At 39.1% G+C, this 22,846-nt stretch overlaps 1 protein-coding gene across 10 annotated transcripts in view; it reads left to right on the forward strand.

Moving 5' to 3' along the window:
- MIPOL1 (mirror-image polydactyly 1) overlaps positions 1–22,846 on the forward strand; it is a 298,592-nt gene that overhangs the window by 203,131 nt on the left and 72,615 nt on the right. The window lies entirely within an intron of this gene.

Consider the following 22,846-nt stretch of genomic DNA (forward strand, 5'->3'; position numbering starts at 1 on the left):
CCCTGGACACTCAAAATCATGAGCCAGTTTTTAAAATCTTGACCAGTATGTCTTGTATCAAAAAACTTTCAAATCTATTTTATGTCCATGTAAATACCTCAGAGTGAAAAAGAGCACTAAAAACATAAACAATTTGATAAAGCTGAATAGGTTTATTTATTATTTAAAGCACTTTGCACATCCCATTTTCTTTTCTCACTAACTTCCTTCTGTTCCTCTGTCTTTTTTTTTTTTTTTTTTTTTTTTTTGGTCCAGCTTTGAAAGGAGGGTGGTGTTGTTACTCCTCCCTCTCTCTCTCTTTGCCCTAAACCTTCACATCATCTGTTTGGCACCTCTCTGGTCTCCTTTATTGTCCTCCTTGAAGTGTTCCCTCCCACATTCCTTCCTTGTAGGTTTCCTCCTTTGTTCTTCCTTTCCTTGGGTTCTCATGCTCTCTCTCCCTGGCCCCCATCTTCCTCATCCACAGCCTACCCAAATATTGGGCCAGCCTGAACACTCTGAAGACCTTTCTTCCGTGCTGGAAGCAGCAGCTAATACATTGGTAGTTTTGTTCCTCTTAGCTGTGCTGTGAAGCACAAAGATCATTTCAAGTCCACACTGAGCAACTGGAAAGTGGCCGGCAGTGGGCAGGATGAGAAAAACCTTCTGGTATCCACTGGACACACTGTTGTGCTATATTCACAGTGCAGAAACTCAAATCATGCTCTGAAGACAGAATTGTTAATTTCCTATCTTGTTCATCACTCAGGGGACTTGAGTTGTGTAAGACAGGATGGCCAAATGTTCTTGGTTTCAGTAATAATAACACCTCGCTCTTATATAATATTTTTCATCCATAGATCTCAAAGTGTAGTAGAATTATTCACACAGTTCCTCATTCTCAGGAAAGCAGGTTATCTATCTATAATAGTCATATTATAACTATCCTGCAGATTATGACTACTATGCATGACTATCCAGATTATGACTATGTGTGGGTGAGTAAAAACTATGTTGAAAGAATGTTGTTATGGTTGCAAAATCAAGCACTCCTAGATTAGGAAATGCCACAATTAAGGTTGCCTTTTCAACATTAGGCCCCCTTGTGTCAGGCTCTGGGTTCTAGATGATGAGGCCTGGTGGTTGGAGTGGTGATTGAGGTCAGCCAGAGTTGGGACTGGGCCAAGGGCAGTACTGAGATTGGGATCCAGGGTCAGGCTGTGGGTCAGAACCATGGTCAGAGTCCATGGAAAAGCCAAATCAGGATTGTAATCAAGAGCAAGGAAACAAGTCAAAGGTTGAAGCCAGGTTGGTCCAAAGATCTGGGGTTCAGAAGGTGAGTACATGGCTGGAACAGGCCAGGAACAGGGTTGGAGCAGGGTTAGGGTAAGGTACGAACAAGGCTGAAATGAGCTAGAACAAGGCACAGGCGAGGCTGGGCACAGGAACAGGAACTGGATCAAGAGCAGGTTGGAAGCCTAGGCGTCTGTAACACTGCAAGGTAGCAGGAGGATTCCTGGCCATGTAGCGCTGTTGCATGGATGAACTTTCAGTTTTGGCAGTCAATGTAATACCTGTGCCTGGGGGTCATCTGACCGAGGGTCTGCTCAGGGATAGGCTGCTGCAGCATGCCTCAGGGCTGAGTCACTGCAGGCTGTGCTGGAGGGATGAGTCATCACAGCCAAGTGAGCAGTCCTGGGCTAGTTGCTGGTTTGCCTCATACCGTGTCCCTGTACGTTATTATAGTTTTTAATTACATGATTACATACTCTTTTTCCACAGAACATATGACTCATTCAGTGCACAGGATGGACGGTGCTCACTTAGTGAGCAGCTATTCAATATTTTGTTTTACCCTTGTTCTTTGTGGCCCCAGGCCTTATTTTACTGTCCATTATTCAAATCATGCTCTGAAGACAGAATTATTAATTTCCTCATATGTCTATCTTGTTCATCACTATAGTATCTGGGTCCTTCATAAATATTCATGAATTTATTTTCACAACACTCCTGTTAGATCAGGGTGCACTAAAATCTCCATTTTACAAATGGGGAACTGAAGAAAAGAGAGATTAGAGTCAAAAGTTGCCACTAATTTTAAGTGCCCGATTTGAGACACATTAGACCTGATTTTTCAGAATGGTTAGCATTATATAGTACTTTGTATGTTCAAAGCACAGCTCCTACTGACTTGAGTTGCAACTGTGAATGTTCAGCACTTCTGAAAATCATACTTTAGGGTCTTATATCAGACATCCAGAAACTGAGTGCCCACCTGTGAAAAGTTTGGTTTAAGTGACATCACATAGAAATTCTGTGGCAGGTGCAGGGATATAATCCAGTTCTCCAGTGCAGCATTCAACTGCCTTAACCATGATTCCATCATTTCTCTTCCTACAATTCCCTGCCTCGGTTGCTACACACCTTCCAACTACTGCAACAAATGAAGCAGTGGTCCTACAGACAACATCCTTCTTTACTTCACAACTCTGATTCATCACTAGAGCAGGTTAAGCCTGTGCACGGAATAAGGCAAGGGTCTTGTGGAAAAAATAGTAATCAATCATATAATTAAAGACTGTGCCATAATGTGTATGCACAAGGGGACTGAATTAAGATTGCACAGGCAACCTTAATTGTGGCATTTCCTAACGTTTCAGTGCTTGATGTATCAATCTTAATGCTTTTTAACCATTATTTTTGTGTGCGATATATGTCTGTGTGTGTATATGCACACATGTATATATTCATCTATGTACATACTTAGTGTGTTAGCCTATTTCTATATTTTATAGTAATAGTGATTTTCCAAGTTGCAGGTGAAGTATATTTCAAATCAGGCCTCAGATATAGTACTTCAGTCATCCTGTATTGAGCAGTAGAATCTAGCCCAAGTCTTAATCTGCTTCCTTAGTGTCTGAAGAGAACCACTTCTGTCCCCCAGATAGTCTCAATAATGTGATATGGTTATAACACTGATAAAGAGATTATCCTGGTTGATAAAGAATAGTATTTCACTTTGAATGAGCCCAGGAGTTTCAGGTGGGTTGTTTTTAATGGGTTTATATCTGAAGACTAATGACTTGTTAAACAATCAAGGAATGTCTGATTTCTGTCCTTCATTGTTTAAAATGAAACAAAGACAGTATGGTAAGGTGTGCTCTCTGGAAATCCAGTAGTATGTTTATTTTTACCTTAATCAGTTGCCAAATCTATCCACTTTTATAAGACATATGTTTAGCGGATTAGCCTAACCTTCAAACAGGTTTATTTAGCATTATGCTCCCTTTTTCTTGTAATTATAAATGTTAGGTACAAAAAGCATTAATACTTTTCTTAACAAAATGGTCTTCTTAACCATAATTAAAATCTAAATTGTGAGACTAAAAATATGTTGTGATGTGGGCTTCTTCAAATCTATACACTGCGCAAGAATTAATGAGACAATTTTGTGGCTCTAGCAAAAGATCTTTTTGTTCTGCAAAATAATGTATCTCTTAAGGTTTGTGTGTAGGATGAAAGAGTTTGTGTGAGATCAGCTAAAACTGAAGTTTAGATTAAATCATTTAAGGAACTTTTGGAAACCTCATTGTAAAATGAAAAATCCTGTGTTTTTGTTAGTTTCCTTGACCCACTGCTGAAGCAAAAACTCTATACGATTGTTGTATCATAAAGTAATTAAATGGTTGCTTTCTGTGTTTTTTTCCTTAGTGGAAAAGTTGTTGTAGATGCTAACTGCCAGTTTGCAGCAATAACTCTCTCAACCTAACTCTTAAATGGTGGTGGTAGTGGTGATGATGATGATGATGATGATAGTTTTTAGCAAACATTAATGTCAGTCTGTTGATCTCCAAAGACATTTTGAGGGAAGATTGCACAGCATGTCCAAAAATTAAGGTACCTTAAAAATATTAAAGTTGTTCAGGGACAGTAAAAGCAGTGGGAGCTGCTGGGAGCTCAGTCAGATGACTGGTTATCTGGAAGTGAAAGATTGCTATCTATTATCAGTTTCTTGAGGTGGACATTTTTCCAGTAGTAATGTAAATTCTTTATTCTGTAAGTGGATGTGTTCAATGAAATCACCCATTTTCCTGGAGCCTTGATGCTATAAAGATGGGGGTGGGAAGGGTTGTGGAAGATTCTTAATCAGATATTTACTTTACAAATTCCCCCGTTTAAAGAGTACCACCATGAAGCAGATTAAAAAGAAAGGTAATGAGTTGCTACAAGAGGGCATTTTAGAGACTGGAGCCATAATAGATATTAGTATTTAAATAATGCTGCTGTGGCTAGAAAAGTATGGTATCCTTTTAATATGAAATATTAATGAAGCCTTGTGGAACATTTCTACTAATGTAGAAGACCCTTATTAAGTCTATTTTTGGGAATGTATGCAGTGTAGTTGTAGCCATGTTGGTTTCAGGATATTAGAGAGACAAGGTGGATGAGGTAATATCTTTTATTGGTCCAAATTTTGTGATGAGAGAGAGAGAGAGAAGCATTCGAGCAGCTAAGGTCTGAAGAAGAGCTCTGTGTGACTCTAAAGCTTGTCTCTCTCACCAATAGAAGTTGGTCCAACAAAAATATTACCTCATCTACCTTGTTTCTCTAATTTTGTGAAGACCATTGTGAGCTAGCTAGGAAGGGCCCAATCCTGCTCCCACTGAAGTCATTGGGAAGACTTGCACTGACCTGACTGGGAGTAGAATCAGGCCCTAAGTTAATAACCCCTGCAAAAGAGCCAATATACTTGGCTAACTTATTTTGACAATCACAGTTCAACTTTAATTATTTATGTCAACATTCCATGAAGCAGAATTAAATCTGTAGTATATTTTGTAAAATTGTACTACAGCCTCTATCTATTAATAAATCTTTGCTGACAGGGAAAAATGACCAGTATTTTGTGTGCACGCCGAAAAATGTAGAATAAATAGCAAGGTTCTAATGTAGTCAAAAAATCCATCTAAATAGCAGAATCTTTTTGCATAGAATTGACAGAATGTCAGTAGCTTATATATAATTAAAATGGGGATTTTAATTTCGGGGGGAAAACAATTTAGGGGTCTGACCCTTACTTTTGCAAGAATCTTTGTAGTAATTAACTTCAATGTATGGTTTGCTTACTTTATTAAATGCAATAGTTGAATTATGTTTAGTTTGCATGTTTTACAGAAAATTCTGAAGTGCAGTTATAGTGCATAGTAAACGTAACTTCTACCAATGTTTCTGTAGCAATGTAAAACAGCATCGCGTTAACTGGAAGCATGGAAATTGACATTTTAAAACTTTTATATATGAACTATAAGTCAATCATATTGTGCATGTAAGAAAAAATATTTGGTGGTGAAGGATCTAATCCATATTTCACTATTTTTGTTCTTTTTTAATTTATTTTCTTTGGTACAGTGCCTCTAGCCATAGTAGTCCTGGATGTTAATACAATAGCAGAATTCACCCAAGGCTGTTGATAAGTTAGTCATGCGAATCAATTTCATCTAAACAGTGTCACTAGGATCTAGTTCCTCCCTGAGAGGGGTGTGACCTTTTGATAGACATATGTAAATCTAGAAGCTCATTTATTACTAACACACTACTAATTCCTGTTGTAACCTGTAGAACCAGGAATTGAACCACACTTTTCTTAGGTACAGTAAACATTCAGAGCTACAGTATGGCATTCTCTTTAGTGTCTTGATAGAATCAAACGAAGGAAGATTCAAATCAGTGAAGGATTTGCTTGTCACATTTTGCAAATCAACTTCTATCATATATTGATAAAAAAGTGTCCAAAACATCAATTTTACTTCAGCTTTTAACATAATGCTGAATGCAGATACTTTGAATCTTAATTTTGATTGATTACATAGCAGGATAAGTTATTACTAAAATCTCTCCTTTGTCCTCTTTATCCCTTGCTCACCTTTTCATTCTTTGCATGTCAATTATTAACACTGTGACGTTACTTGTTGCTGCAGTAACTTTGTTTCAATGCAGCTGTTGCCTGGTAAAATTTGTTGAGAGCTTGATTGATTGGAACATTTACCAACATTTAATGAGATATCAAAAAGGATTTGTTATAGTCACAAGCATCAGTTTAACTTTTTATTAGGGAACTGTTCTTATTGTTTATGACATACTATAGATTTGGATAAATAGGATAACCCCATAGTGTGTACAGTGCTGATGTGTACATGTTTCGTTAGCAAGGTAAAGATTAATTCTAGTACAAGAGATATAAAAATGCATTGGAATAAATTCAGTGGGCCAAATTTTGTTCTGAGCCTTATTCAGTGGGATTGCATGAATGTAGAAGAAGACAGAATGTGGTCCGGTTGAGTATGAATTCAGAGCATATCATAGAAATGTTGGGCTGGAAGGGACAATGAGCGGTCATCTAGTCCAGTCCCCCATGCTGAGCAAGGACCAACACCATCCCTGACAGGTGTTTGTCCAACTTGTTCTCCCTTGGAAACCTATGCTAGAGCTTAACTATCCTTATAGTCAAAAAGTTTCTGATAATATCTAACTTAAATTTCCCTTGCTGCAGATTAAGCAAATTACTTCTTGTCCTACCTTCAGCTGAGTTCAGTTGATCACCATCCTCTTTATAAGTCCTTAACACATTTGAAGACTGTTATCAGGTCCCCCCTCACCCTCCTTTCTCAAGACCAAATATGCCCAGGTTGTTGTTTTTTTTAACATATCCTCACAGGTCAGGTTTTCTAAACTTTTTATCATTTTTATTGCTCTCCGCTGGACTCACTCCAGTTTGTCCACATCTTTCTTAAAGACATATTTCTGCATCCAAGGCCTCACCAATGCATACTGGATCACAGCACAGTGACATCATGGTCTTACGAATGGCACAACTGTTAACACACCCCAGAATGATTTTAGCCTTTTTCTCAACTGCATCACATTATTGGCCCATATTCAATTTGTGATCCACTATAATCCCCAGATCCTTTTCAGTATTGCCTAACCAGTTATTCCCCATGGTAGCGACGCATTTGATTTTTCCTTACTGAGTATAGTAGTTTGCACTTGTTTTTACTGAATTTCATCTGGTTGATTTCAGACCAATTCTCCAATTTGTCAAGGTAGTTCTGAATTCTAACCCAGTCCTCCAAAGTGCTTGCAACCCCTCCTAGTGTGGTGTTATCTTCAAATTTTATAAGCATAATCTCAATTCCATTATCCAAGTCACTAATGAAAATATTGAATAGTACCAGACCCAGGACTGACTGCTGCATGACTCCACTAGATATTCCCTCCTGGTTTGACGGCGAACTCTTTCAATTAGTTGTGCACCCACTTTATTCTATTTCATCCAGATCACATTTCCTTCGTTTGCTTTTCATGTCATTCTTAAGGCTAAGAAGGTTTGTCTTAATTGTGCAATATTGCCTTAATTGTTCCAAGTTAGGGTGTAGACTATTAGTGCTCACTGTAGGACTGTTGCAAGTTATGAGGCCTCTAAGTCCAGGTGCCTTCAAGTGTCCCAGTAGTATGCTAAGGGCCAAACAGTACACACTATAATGTAGTTTGTTACTGTTAGATTATGTTCCAGTAATTTATTCTATAGAGGTAAAGTGTTGGTTATAATAAATTCATGCAGGTGGTTTGGTAATCCCAGTGCCTGAGAACTTTAGAATGTTAGGCAGGTCTCCCCAACCCCAAAAGGTATGCATCTACAGTCAAAGGTCATGGGTCTTGTCTCTGCTTAGGTATGTCAGCTCCTAATGCTAATGATGAATTCCCCGTCTTTCAGCTCCCACTTACTACTGCTGTTGCGGCTGCATCTGTCAAAAAAAAAATATGTTAAAACTGATAAAACTTGAAAAATGTCCTGATAGCTGCAGATCTAACCTAATTTAACTAAAAGTATCTTTCAGTCTTAGGTATAATCCTTCCCTGAGCTCTTCCTAGGAAAGAGTAGTCCTGTGCTGTCCACTATTCCACCAGATATCCCCTCCCAGTACCATCTAGATCTTAGTCATTTCTTAGCAGAGTGGAGCCAGGCCACAACTTATGCCCTTTCCCTCTCCTTGTCCCCCTCAAATCATTCATGGATATAAAAGAGAATGTAGGGAGCCAAACCATGCCTTCTGAGGGGTAAAGCTATGTGACGGCCCAGAAACTGCAGGGATGGGTACTGTAGGAGAGAGGCATCTATGCAGAGGGAGGAGAAAAGAGAATGAAAAGTGGTGGTTTAAAACAGCTTATTCACCCTTCCACCCCACGCTCAGGAACCTTTAGGCAGCAGTTTGTGACCATTGTGCCATTTTCAGACGTCACTTCCTACTCTAAAATCTAACTTGGAAGATATTTAATATTCCTAATATAATTTCTACGATAGAAATGGCTATGAAGAAACAAACTGCATCTTAAAGGTCAGCAGGAATCATGAGGAATAGGTATAAGAGGAGGAGTCCAAATAGTTCAGGCAGTTTGGCGAGTGCAAAGAAAGAAAAGTAAGAATACAATAGAGAAGAGGTCTGTGCAAGCTCCAAAATAGTAAAGACCGAGTAAAAAGAAAAGGAGTACTTGTGGCACCTTAGAGACTAACAAATTTATTAGAGCATAAGCTTTCATGAGCTACAGCTCACTTAACTTTTTCCCAACTTTTTTTCTGTTCTATTTCTGCCATGAATCATGTTTTGTATTGGAAGGGTTTTGTTTTGGTTTTTTAACTTCAATTACATTTAAAGTCTAATAGCAATGTTCCATCAATATGTGTATTAGTATTATTAAGCATTTGATACAATTCTTGGATGGTTCAAAAACACCTTGCTGTGGCTTATTTCTCTATTCTCTAACACTGTACAATTGTTCCTAATGGAAATTAAAGTAGCTGAAGGGAGGGGTTACTTTGTTTTAGGCATTCTTCTAAAAACAGAAAACTGACATTTATACTCATGCTTGATCGGGTGTTTCTTTTACAGTATGAACTGAAAGCATATTAATGGATGTAAAGGTGTATGTGTAGAGATCTGTTTCCATGACTCTTGATTCCATTAAAAGCACTTCTTTTTCTTTTGGAGTAGGAAAGTGGGGATTGGAATGACTTTGTTTTTACTTTAGGATTCTGTACCATGTAGTTTACAATGCTTCTTGCTTTACAAGTAGTTAATATAGAATTACTATATTTGCAGTTTTACAAATACATTTAGATGAAACACTTTTGGTTGGCTGATTTCTTTAAGTTTCCTTAAAATTTCTGTAGTTCCTATAAATTGCCCCAGTGCCTACTGATGAGGGCAGAACTGATTGTCAAGCTTCTCTACTTAAAGCTGAGTGAACAAGCTGCTTATGATGACCCAACAGAGACATAAGGGAGGTCTATGAAAGGGCAAGTATTCAACCAGCCTTAATCCTTGTTTTCAGTAAGGCAGTGTCTTTAAGTGCAAACTAATTAGTGAATAGACATGGTTGTACATTGTTGTAGACATGTCTTTTGTTGGCCTGAGATGAACGGCCTAGCTAATATAAATGGTCTAAAAACTCTTATTTTCCATTGCTTTTCTTTTTTTAATGCACTTTAATAGGCCATGGAGATATGAGAATGTAAAATAAAGCAGGAACAAAATGAAATAAAAACCGTATGACTATATATGCTGATGTAGTATGATCCATTCAGAAATGTTCTATTATGCAGGTGGCCACCACCAGTGTAGATCTGAATGGTGTTATGCCACTATATGGTCTATACATTTTGATCCTTTTGACCTACTTGAGTTAGAGAAAATATTTAATGTCCCTTCCCAATAGCATACTGTAATACTTTGCATTTATATAGCACCTGGTAGACAACAATCTTAAAATAGTATACTAAACTGGGCAGACAACAATCTTAAAATAGTACACTAAACTGGGCAAGCATTATTATCCCATTTTACAGCTGAAGAAACTGAGCACAAAGTAAATTATTTGCCTCAGGAGGCAGTGGGTATAGCCAGCTCTCCTGAGAACCAAACCACTGCCCTAACCACTAGACCACACCATTTTCATTATATGTTGTATAATGATATTTCCTAATAGCTAGAATTAGTGTTTATATATATTTTTTAAAAATCAAGTGATGTACAGTGAAGTTAGGGAAAAGGTATATGGCAAGGATGTCCATTAAATGTAAATAAAAAACAGTCACAGAGCCAGCTGAGAAAGAGAGAACATCCCTTAAAGATAGGAAGACATTTGAAATATGGCAAGCTAGTTAAAAGAATTTAAAGTGTCTGTTTCTGCTGTGTATTCCTCAGTTAATGTTTGCATGACACTTGCCCCTTAAATGATATAATGCACATGGCAGCCATAACAAGTTACTATTTTTCTCATTTTCTAAAAATAACCATCGATTCCAGTAATATGTATTAACAGTGTCTTAGTTATTGAAACTCATAGATATAAGCTTTTTACTGCCTTTATCACCTGTATTATTGATTGGAGATAATTACTGCAAAGCAGCTGGCTGTTGGTTTTAGGGAGCCTCAATTGTTCTCCTGTCCCAGCTGTTGGCTAATAAGCACAGTCAACACATCTGTTTCAACAGCTGGTAATTAACAAAAGCCTAATTGCTGCAACTCTTTTAACGACCAATCTATGAAAGAGTGGGGATATGGAGGAATATTATTTACTTTGTGCTCTGCACTTTCTGTGACCAGTTTCTTTTTTCTTTTTCTACTTTGAACACCACTGCCTTTGTCTGACGCATTGAATAGCAGGAGAACACAATATGGTAATCCAGAGCTTAAGTTTTTCAGATCTTTGTTGGTGTTTCTTATTGCAACATTTCTTTGCTAACTTGCAAGATAAAATGGATCAAAAGCGTTTTGTAGAGTTCCATACAATGGCTGAAATCCACAGCGGTGTGCCTAGGCAATAGGGCTGCCAACTCTTGCCGCCTCCAAAAGAGGATGGTGGGTGTCACCTTTTCTATATATGTTTTATATCATTGGACCCCTTTTCCCCACAAAAAAAGAATGTTGTCATTCTAAAGGGCTGGTCATCTGAAGAATTTTACTATTGCAGTCCAGGTCCTTCATAAATTGGGTTGTGCAAATTGAACCAGGATCTTTTCATTGCTCCATAAAATCTATGTGCGTTGGTCAGTTTAAAAGTGAAAATCCTTTACCACTGTGGAATAGATAGCATCTCAGCTTTCACAGTATAGATCTGGAAAGAATTCTACAGTCTTTACATTTATAGTATCTGTTAGTAAACATAAAATCAGAGAAAGAAAGAGAGCATGCACACATACCTATCCTATATATTTTTCCCTTCATACAATACAGCATATGTATATTTACTTGATATATCTATGTCTAAATAGAAGTTGTGTGAATGCACATGTAAGTTAATGGCAAAACTCCCATTGACTTAAATGGGGCAGCATTCCTCTCTCAGAACCTAATTTTCTTAAATCGAGGCTAAGATTTGCATGCATTTAAGTACTTGCTTCACACATGCAAAAGAGGTGCTCAAATATTAATGGATCTTGTGCCTCAAGTATTATGAAAGTTAGACCCATATTACAGATTGTATAGCCTGAGTTAGACAATAAAATATTTTCCATGAACCATTATTTAAAGTTAACCCTTATATGTTATATTTAAAACATTCAGCTAATGCTCAAAAACACTGCTAAAATGTCAGTGAAGATCACTTGATTAAACTTGTTTTCCTAACTTTTCAGTTGGCAAATATTTCTATACACTCAGTTCTTTAATTGTCTGTTGGTTATGTTGAAAGGTATCGAGGAAATTCTACCCAAGTGCTTGCCATTGATAGAATACAGATTGCATAATTTTAAAAAATTTTGTTGGCAAGACCAGTTTAGTTGCAGGTGTTCAGGTGATGAAGTGTACAGTAGGTGCAGTGAGAAAGTATAAGAGATCCTTTGAACAAACAAAAACAAAACTATTGGCTAAAATTCTAACTATAGAAGGACACTGTTATATAGGGAAATGTTTACTGTGTGGGTTTAACAAGACATGACTTTTTCACACTGTAATTTTGTCTGTGGTGACTGAAATGGGCTCAATAGCATTTCACAAGTATAATGCAAAAATTATGCCTTCTGCACTAGATTATAGATAATGAAATATATTTGAGCATTTGACAATTCATTAATAAAAGGATTTGTTTTTCCAAATGTGTTTGCTTGGCTTTGCAAAACTGTAATTTTAAATGGAATATATTAACATTTTGTTCTTTTCACCTTCCAAATTTCAAATGCTTGTAAGTGTTATCAAATATGCAGGGATTCCTTCTTTCATTGCCGAAATGTACCCATGCATTGAAATGTGACAGAGGTTTAACAGTGCACAGCAACTACACACCACAGCTAAGAACAGCAATTGAAAAAGAAAACTGTTTTCAATTGAAGCTACATGGAAATTTAGTAAGGAAGAATGCAGTTACTGCAACTGAAATTTAATTAAGGACATATCCACCATTCTTGCAAAAAGTACCAGGAATCTTTAGCATCAGAACCTTGTTTTTATGTCTGATCTATAAGACTGCACTTCCTGTAGTATAGTGCTCCAGAACCCATATGGAGGTGTTTGTTCCATATGGATTCAGGAGGAAGAGTGTCACCTATTGAATCCTCAGTAGCAAATTTTGCAACAGCTACATGTTTTTTGGAGGGCTCCCATAATGTTTTAATAGGTATATCTTAATCAGAATTTCTGGCTGGACTTGTATTTGGATGAGGAAAAAAAGCATAATTCAGAATAAAGATTTTGGTGATATTTATATTCAGAACAGGTCATGATAAATCATAAAGGACAGATCCATAGCCCCACTATGATTGGTCCTTTTGTATCACTGGAATTGTGCAAGGAACCCTAAAGCCACCATAAATTGTCTGTTGAGGATTCCTTCAGCATACGAGACATTCCAGGGGCCTGCATAGATTGTTTCTCAGCAGTCTTCAGTTTAACCAGTGTCATTATGAGATGGATCAAGTTAATGCAGCCCTTAGGCTGCTCTAAACTGAGGCAGGGGTCAGTTCAACCCCCAGCCAATCACAGGATTGGGAAAGCAGAAAGATTGCTTAAAGCTACTTTTTCCTTCCTTTTCCAAATATGCCAAGCAAGAGCTTGGCCCAGTTGGGGACTGAGCTCAAAATGTTTCACTAGGTGGTCTGATTGGAGCCTCAAATATCAAAGGAGAACACACGTACAAAATGGGGTCCTATACAAGTCCATTGCAAAAGAAGCTCCTATAGTGACAAGTGTCTTAATACTTGCAGAATGCTCACCTCTGTTGTTTGAGGTATAAACATTGATTCTTTACTAATCCTAATTTTTCTAATCACAGATATATTGATTCTGTGTTGATAATTTCTTTGCTCTTTTCTTAAGAGTGACATATTTGTCTAAAGTCTTAGTATTAAACTCAGCATTTTGATTCTGTGTTATGTATAGATGATGATATCTAATTAGATTTTTTTTTTGTGTGCCTGTGCATACTAATAGCTCAATTTCCCTTTCACGAACACAGGCCATGTATATACAAATAGACATTAACCCAAACTCCCCCTCCTCGCCTACCCAAATCCTGCAAAAAATTACTCACGTGAGCAGTGCCACTGAAGTCAACAGGCCTACTCATGTTTGTGATTCTTTGCAGGATTGTGATCTTTGTGAACTGTTCATGATGTAACTGAATTTTTTGGTATGGTCTCATTTAATAGTTTCAAATAGTCAATATAAACAACAACAAAACTCTGACCCTGTTGTTCTCAGCAGAAGTAACGCGGAGTGCTATATATGATTTTGGCACTATGAATGAAAAAGTACTACTTTGGGATATACTAATTATTTGTTTGCTCAATGGAATTAGCAAAAACTATGTTTTCCCATTTAGCATAAATTGTAAGCATTCAACACAAATTGGTTAACTGCTTTTCGTTGAGTACAGTATTTTGCTTAATTACCTGAATTGACATTTTTTACTTGAATGAGGAGTGAAGAATTTAAATGTGTGGATTTTTCCTTTCAAAGGGAAATTTAGTGATTATGAAAGATATTGGACTAACAGCTCTGAAAACTGATACTTTGTCTACAACACAGATATAACTAGAGTTGGCAGAATTTGATTTTTATTTTTTTATAATTTTGAAAGATAGTATCCGTTTATTTTTAAGCATTTTTTTAAAATTATCAATTTAAATGTTCACAGCCATGGGAAATTATGAGGGGGTCAGACACTAAGTATTTAATGACAGCAGACACTGAGATTTTAAAAGTGAAAGCTTTATAACCATTAAAACACAAATTATCAACATCACATCAAAAAACACAAATTAAACCTGCTTAAATCAAACTCTAACAAGTTCTCAAACAGCATTTTTCTTACTTTGCATAACTGTAAATTTTGATTATTGATGGAAATATTTTTCATCTGTTTGTCATGTACAGTGAAATTTAAGCCTAATTATAACCTGTAATAGCAGCAGTGTTAGCTTCTGTAGGTCCCCCCACCAATGTACTTCAACCCTGATCTGGATGCTAGAGGGATTGTTCACTTATTGTATATGGCCATTCGGTCCTAAGTCGCTCTTAAGATTTCCAAGAGAGATGTGTGATGTATTTTGGAACAGGGAATGATGAACAAACTTAGGCCCAGATTTATAAAAGTATTTAGGCATTGCTTTGCTCAGCACTGCAACGTCTAACTGACTTAAGAGCCCAAGTCTCATTACAAAAGCATGGAGGAGTCTAAGTCCCATTGACTTTCAGTGCTTAATTTACTTTTGAAAATGAGACTTGGGCTCCTAAGTCAGTTAGACCTTGCATTGCTGTGGGAAGCTACACTTAAAAACCTTTTAAAGTCTTGGCCTTTGTGCTTCTGATAGGTGCTAGCTTGATATCATAGGTCACGGAAGCCCTTTCTTTGGACAACAGGTATCAACACTGAAACTTTCCCACACCACTTTGTCACTTGTGATACCAAACTAGTACCTGTCACAAGCACAAAGATCCAGACTTTAAAAGCTGTTAAAGTGGTGCTTCACTCAGCACTGCAAGGCCTAACTGACTTAGGAGCCCAAGTCTTGTTTTCAAAAGTGGCTCATGCACTGAGGAGCCTAATAGAGATTTGGGCTTCTAAATCAGTTAGGAATAACTGTTTGCTGATATATGCAAATGGAGTCTGTGGTTTTCTCACCTTTTCACAGTTTGTGTTATGATTGATGATACAAGAAATTACTTGCTAGGCCTCCATAAACAGGATTCTTGTTGTTTTAAAAAATTGCCTGCAGCTAGATTTCATAATAAAACTATTTCTACCTGGAATCTGTTGTCATCTCTGCATATAACATTACCTGCCTGCAGAAACCAATCTGACATCTGGTTTTGAATGCACTACTTGGTGCTGTGACAATTGAAGCACTTTTGTTGACACCTAGGGTATGTCTACACTACAAAATTAGGTTGATTTTATCAAAGTCAATTTTTAGAAATCAGTTTTATACAGTCAATTGTGTATGTCCCCACTAAGCGCATTAATTCGGCGGAGTGCATCCTCACTACCTTGGCTAGCATCGACTCACGGAGCAGTGCACTGTGGGAAGCTATCCCATAGTTTCCTCAGTTTCTGCTGCCCATTGGAATTCTGGGTTAAGCTCCTAATGGGAGCTCCTAATTTGCCTGATGGGGCAAAAACATTGTTGCGGGTGGTTTTGGGTACATGTCGTCAGTCTCCCCTCCCTCCCTCTGTGAAAGCAATTGCAGACAATCATTTCACAACTTTTTTTCTGGGTTACCCATGCAGATTCCATAGCATGGCAAGCATGGAGCCCACTCATCTCACCACTGCTGTTGAGAGCATTGTAAACACCTTGCGCATTATACTGCGGTATGTGCAGAACCTGGCTAAGAGACGGCAGCACAAGGACGATTATAAGGAGGACATGGGACACAGATGTTCCTGAAAGCACAGGCTGTGGCAACTGGGACATCATGGCGGCAGTGGGGCTGATTGATACAGTGGAACACTGATTAGCGTTCAGCTGTGCCCTATCAGTGCGGGAGGACTGTATGAGCTCGTAAAACATGTCATCGCGAGTGTGGTTTTTTCACCTTCTAATCTGCGATAACCTCAGGGACGGAGATGATAGGGGGAGCATAGAAACATTTGCACCTGCAGGGGGATAAAAAGGGAGAGTAAAATTTAAGATGATACATTCCTGAGAACAAAAGGGAGACTTTTTCACAATGAATCAAACAATTCACAGCAGACAGCACATGTGCTTTAGGTACAAGGTCGCATTTTGCCTTTTATATTGAGTGCCTGCCGGTATGGTGACACATCACGCATGGCTGGGCAACAGAATTCGGTTTCCAGGCAGCCATGGTAAGCCAAAGGGTACTTATAGAATCATAGAATATCAGGGTTGGAAGGGACCCCAGAAGGTCATCTAGTCCAACCCCCTGCTCAAAGCTTGATTTGGCTTCTGACACCTTCATAACATGTGGGCATGTTTTCAAACTGTAGCATCCTCCTTACCTATAGCAAGCAATGCTGGTTGGGTTTGCCATTTAAAAGGAGGGGCTGCGGTTTTTGGGTGGATGTGCAGCACACACTTCCCCCCACCCCTCTGCGTGGCTATTTGGGATGATCCCTTCACCTCTCCCCCCGCCGCGTGGCTATGGGATGATCCCTTTTAGCTAAGCACAAACAGCCCAGCATGAACGGGGTCCTTTTACTGTTCCCTTACAAAAATTCGCCTGTTTCAACCAGGTGACCATGAATGATATCACTATCCTGAGGCTAACACAGAAAGATAAAGACCAAATGTTGCTTGAATGCAACCAAAACCCAGGACCATTTGCTGCCATGCTTTGTGCTGCAGTGATTCCAGACTACTTGCTACTGGCTTGGTGTGGTACAGTGTCCTACCGTGGAGGATGAAATAAGGCAGCCCTCCCCAGAAACCTTCTGCAAAGGCTTTCAGAGTACCTCCAAGAGAGCTTCATAGAGATGTCCCTGGAGGATTCCCACTCCATCCCCAGACATGTTAACAGACTTTTTCAGTAGCTGTACTGGCCACGAATGCATCCCAAGTCTTCAGGGAAAATCAAACATTAAACACTATTGCTTTTAAACCCTGTACTGTAGTTACAAATGTGCACTTACCAGAGGTGCCTTCTCTGCCTTCAGGGTCAGGGATCCCGCCCTGGGAGGGTATTGGCTCCAGGGTGATGAAAAGATCCTGGCTGCTGGGGAGAACGGATTCACCACTTGCCTGCTGCACATTCTCCTCCTTCTCCTCCTCCTCTTCCTCATCCAAAAAATCCTCCTCCTTGTTGAGTGAGACTCCCTCCTTGCAGGTGTCCACGGACAGTGGTGGGGTAGTGGTAGGGTCCCCCCCCCCCCAGAATGCCATGCAGCTGATCATAGAAGTGGCATGTATGGGGCTCTGAGCCAGGGTGACCATTTCCCTCCTTCATCTTTTGGTAGGCTTGCCTGAGCTCCTTGACTTTCCTGTGGCACTGGTGCCATGCCTGTTGTAGCCTCTCTCCACCATGCCCTGTGCAATTTTGGCATATATATTAGCATTTCTTCTTTTTGTTCGGAGTTCTGCCTGCACAGATTCTTCTCCCCATACAGCAATCAGAACCAGTGTCTCCTGTTCGCTCCATGCTGGAGCTCATTTGCGATTCTGGGGGGACTGTATGGTCACCTGTGCTGCTGAGCTCACCATGCTGACCAAACAGGAAACAAAATTGAAAAGTTCCCAGGGCTTTTCCTGTGTACCTGGCTAGTGCTTCGGAGTTGAAAGTCCTGTCCAGAGCAATTACATTGGAGCACTCTGGGAGCTCCCGGAGGCCAATAACATTGATTTGTGTCTGCACTACCCCAAATTCAACCCAGCAAGGTCGATTTTAGTGCTATTCCCCTCGCTGAGGAGGAGTACAGAAGTCGATTTTAAGAGCCCTTTAGGTTGGCGAAACGGGGTTGCTTGTGTAGATGCATTCATTATAAAATCAACCTAATGCAGCTAAATTTGACCTAAGCCTGTAGCACAGACCAGGGCCAAGATGGCCTTCTGCCTGAAATAAACTATCTAGTTTGCATATGTAATAATCCAAATGTGCTGAATAGATTACATGTGACTTTTGGATTTTAGAGATTGTGCTTAAATCCACAGAAACTAAGGGTAAAATCCTGGCTTTACTGAAGTCAGTAGGAGTCTGCCATTGACTTCAGTAGGGCCAAGATTTCACCCTATGCCGCTTCACTATGTGATTAAAACAGTCCTTTGGTTTTCAGGAATACCATATGCAATAAAATATTTCTGGGTGGTACATTCCATGTATTAAACACGTGTATTTGCCTTGGATTGCACTTGAGATAACTAACTCATTTTACCTCTGCATTTGCAATATTTCAGGTATTTCCTAAAGTATAGGATATTAAAAAATGTTACTGCAGATACTGAGGAAACGTTATCAATGTATCTAAAGTAAAATAGGCAGGTTCTTAAGGTAACTTTAATTCAGAGTAATGTGAACTTTTCATATATCAATTTGCCTCCATAATGTGATAACATACTAGAATTAGCATGTAGTATTTTTATGGGCACATAGTTAGCTCCTACATGTAAAATATTTGCTATAATATTTTATGCCTCACTCCCCAGTGTGAGGTGATCATGTAAGGGGAAGACTATGGGACTAAAATCATGAACAAAATGTTGCAAAACACTTTTCTTTACATGGGTTAACTAGCATCAGACTCAATGTGCTTTTATTACAATGAAACAAATCATATGTGTGCACTACCTGCTCAAAATTGCTGTTCAGTCCTTTCCTTTTCTTTGATAGAGAAATAAAAGCCATATTCTTCCTTGACGGTACTACCTGGAAAATGTTTGTTCTGGCCTATTTCCATAGTACTGAATCAGGACTGAAGTTTTCAGAAATGAATGATCATGTGGTGTAGCAGTAATATTCATGTGAGACAGACAAGGAATTCTAATGCTGGATTTGTTGTCTGCAACCTTAAGACTAGTGCAAAACACAGACCGCTATGAGTGTTGTCATTTACATGTCTGCTGCAAATATCCCTGAACAGTATTAAATAACAGAGTAAGGATTGGGTTGGGGGTGTGTGGTATTAGATTGCAGAGTAAAACAGTTTAATTTGCTGTTCCTGCTGATTAAAATTTCTAGATACGAACTAATAAAAGTTATATTCTCTATTGAGATCTAGCCCATTTGTGCCCCGAGGAATGTCAGCCAGTCAATGGATCTGAACCACCCCCTAAATCCTGTCATGCCCCCTCCAGCAAGAGGGGGCACGGGTGGTATAAGCCAGCTACACCAACTTTGTTCCACCCAGGCCAGGGGGAATCTTCAGCTGCCCCTTTAGGATTAGGTTAGCTTTCTGGCTGCTTCGATCTACCTCAGCAATGCAAAGCAACCAAAGGCAGGGCTGAGGATTTAACCCTAGATGTGCAACCACTTGAGGGTTGGTTACACCTCTTTCCTTGTACTTTTCAGAAATACTGCCTGTGGCAATACAAAGTCACAGTTGTCCTCTCCACTTGGGATCTCTATTATACATTCTGCAATTAGACCCCAGTTTGGCCAAGTACTTAAGCATGTGCGTAACTTTCAGTATGTCAACTCAATGGGGCTACTCAAGGGCTTAAAGTTATGCACATATTTAAGTACTGTACTGGACCCTTATTCCCCATGAGACGGGGAATTTCCTTGATGTCAAGAGGAGTTCATCAAGTGATACATGTAAGTAACATGCCATAGATGTCCCATAGTGCAGATAAGGGGTCAGAATTTTATTCAGTATGTTGAGCATTTTTAAAATAATTAGAAAGCTTCCCCAGATAATGCAGTATGCAGGGTCCTTTATTTTGTGACTATCACTTCGGTCATTAGGATAGGGGGAGGTTTAGGTTGGATATTAGGAAAAACTTTTTCACTAGGAGGGTGGTGAAACACTGGAATGCATTACCTAGGGAGGTGATAGAATCTCCTTCCTTAGAAGTTTTTAAGGTCAGGCTTGACAAAGCCCTGGCTGGGATGATTTAGTTGGGGATTGGTCCTGCTTTGAGCAGGGGGTTGGACTAGATGACCTCCTGAGGTCCCTTCCAACCCTGATATTCTATGATATACACAGCTGAATCTTGGTACCACTTTCAAAATTGAGGAGGAAAGATCAGCACTGTGTAAAATTTGCTGCCTAGGTCAAATTAATGTTGATTTTCCATGCCCTCTTCTCTCTTCAGCTTAATCAAAATTCTGTTGCTGGAACACAGTAACAACTTTCCATCATGTTCAAACATTTCAACTATTTTTTAAGTCATAAATGTTTATGGACACCAGATCTCTACTGGGCACAGGAGAGTTGTGCCAGGGAGCCAGTTACAATATCCTGATTCTCAGGCCAGCTCTAGCTCCATTTCTGCTTAGATCTGTTGTGAGAGAGGTCTAAATCCCTACAATAGCATTTGGCCCTTAACAGACCTTCTGCTAGTGGAGTATAAATGCAGTGCACCCCCACATCTTAGAGGGGGACAGTGGGCGCAGGGCATGTAGCCAGCACACCTAGGACAAAAGGGAGTATCTGTAATGCAGGGCAATTCTCTGCTGGCTATGTGCTGCTGATTTTCATTTAGTTTCAGGATTGAGGGAGTAGAAAGGTAGCTTAGACTCATATGCCCTCATCACCCCACAGCTGTACCAAGCATAAACAGTTGAGCTTCTCCACTACTGAAACAATCTTCAGGACTTTCTCTTCCGCTATATAAACTCCAAATTAGTCAGAACAAGGACTTGAACCCAGCTCTCCCACATCCTAGGTGAGTGCTATAACCATAGAGCTATAGAATCAGTCTTTCACTAGCCTGCTGAATATTTGATTACTTATACGAGTGGAATACCTCCATCAGGTGCAATTGAGGAGAAAGACCACCCTAGAATAGCTGGAGCAAGAACTTGAACCAGTTTCCCACATCCCAGATAAGTACCCTCACTGCTTGGTGCTTGCTCTTGCCCTCTGTCTCACCCCACTCCCAGCTAAGTCCCCCTTCCCTAGTCATGATCACATACCCAGGCTGAAATTTTTTGTTATCCACCCCCACAAATCACATGCAAGAAGATTGGCAACATGCCTATTACTTTTCTGTTTTTGTTATTTTTGATTATATTGAGTCTAGTGAGCTGGATTCTCCTCTCATTTATGCTGGTGTAAATCAGGCGAAACTCCAATGAAATCAGTGGAGTTAGACTGGTACAAAGTTGGCATAAATAAGAGTCTCAAGCCCCAATGTCTTCTGAACTTTGTCCTGAAAAGTGTGACTTGAATGGTAGGTGTACTTTTTTGTATACTTCCCTAAAGAGACTAGCCGTTAATCTCTCTGTGCGTAGGTGTGTCTGCTGCAAACATTTCCTTCCAGTCTACCATTTCAATCACACTTCACAGTACGCTGAAAATTGGCAAGGATGTTAATTATTGGCCTCTAGAACAAACCACCTACTTTGATTTGAGCATGTTTTTTCCAATTTTTAAGTATGTAGTTTCACAAACAGTACGGTATAATTATAGAAAATCGTTTAGTTTGGCTAACATTCTTGCGTTCTCTGAGTTCTCTTTGTAAAGCTGTAAGCAGCACCAGGCTCAGGACTTAAACAGCTCACCTGGAGAGTACTTTAACCTCTTAGTGCCACGAGTTAGGGCTTGCCAACTCCAAGTGCTCATGCAAAGTGCATTGCCGTTCAGCATCAGGCACTCTAAATCAGTGTTACAGAGAGGTTAAGCATTAACACACTTCACTTTCAAGGCTTAAAGAGACCATGTGTGTAGTAAAATAGTCTGTGCTTGTTATTCTCTTAACAGCTTATTATAATTTGTTTATATTACAGTAACACCTAGAGGTTCAACTGATATCAGGGCCTCTCTTTGCACTGTACGTATAAATATTAAAAGACAGTCCCTGTCCTGAAGAGCTGCAGTCTAAATACACAAAAGGAAGGTGGATGAAAGGAAGTATTATTATCCCCATTTTTACAGATGGGAAATTGAGGCACAGAGAGATTGAGTTGCTCAAGGTCATACAGTGAGTTTGGCAGACCTAGATCTACTGAGTCCCAATCCAGTGCCTGAAACATAACCTTCCACTTTATGTATGCACAGCTCATCTATTGTGTCTGGAATTCACCAAGACATTTTTTTTTTGTAGCCTCAGGGAGTTGGTGGGTGCAAGGCCAGGGACACTGACAGAATTCACACATGGTAATACACTAAGGAGTTGCACACACCCTTTTTGGTTTTATGTCCTATGACTTCTGATAATTGGTTGATCTGCAGTAGCTGTGCAATATAATAAAAAAATATATTGAATGGTAGGGAAGGCTGCCTAGTACTCAGACTTACATGTACGATAGAAATGCAATGCAAGCCCAGTCTTATTTGTAGTTAAATCAGCTAATCATCCTGTGAGATATTAAATAAATTATATGAAACCTGAGTACTCTGGGGAGTCCTAAATCACTATTAGTACTAGATTTTTAAATATTCAAAGTGATTAAGCTATGGTCCTATATTAAACATACGTGCACTTATTTTTCCATACGTCTCCTCAGACAATTACAGGAACTGGTCAATACTCTTACTTAGCACTCTAACAACAGTACTTTAGTTCAAGATTTAGCATTCTGAATACCATGTAAATATATTTGTTGGCAAACAGCTGGATAAAATTGAAGAAGACATTAATATGGGAACTGGAAATATAGAAAAGCAGAAGGGAAAAGTAGGGAAATTTGTTTAGAACATTACCAACTGAAACATGTCAATACTTACAAACAATTACAATAGTATACCAACTAAA

This window comes from Dermochelys coriacea, chromosome 6 (assembly GCF_009764565.3).
Source record: "Dermochelys coriacea isolate rDerCor1 chromosome 6, rDerCor1.pri.v4, whole genome shotgun sequence".
NCBI lineage: Eukaryota > Metazoa > Chordata > Testudines > Dermochelyidae > Dermochelys > Dermochelys coriacea.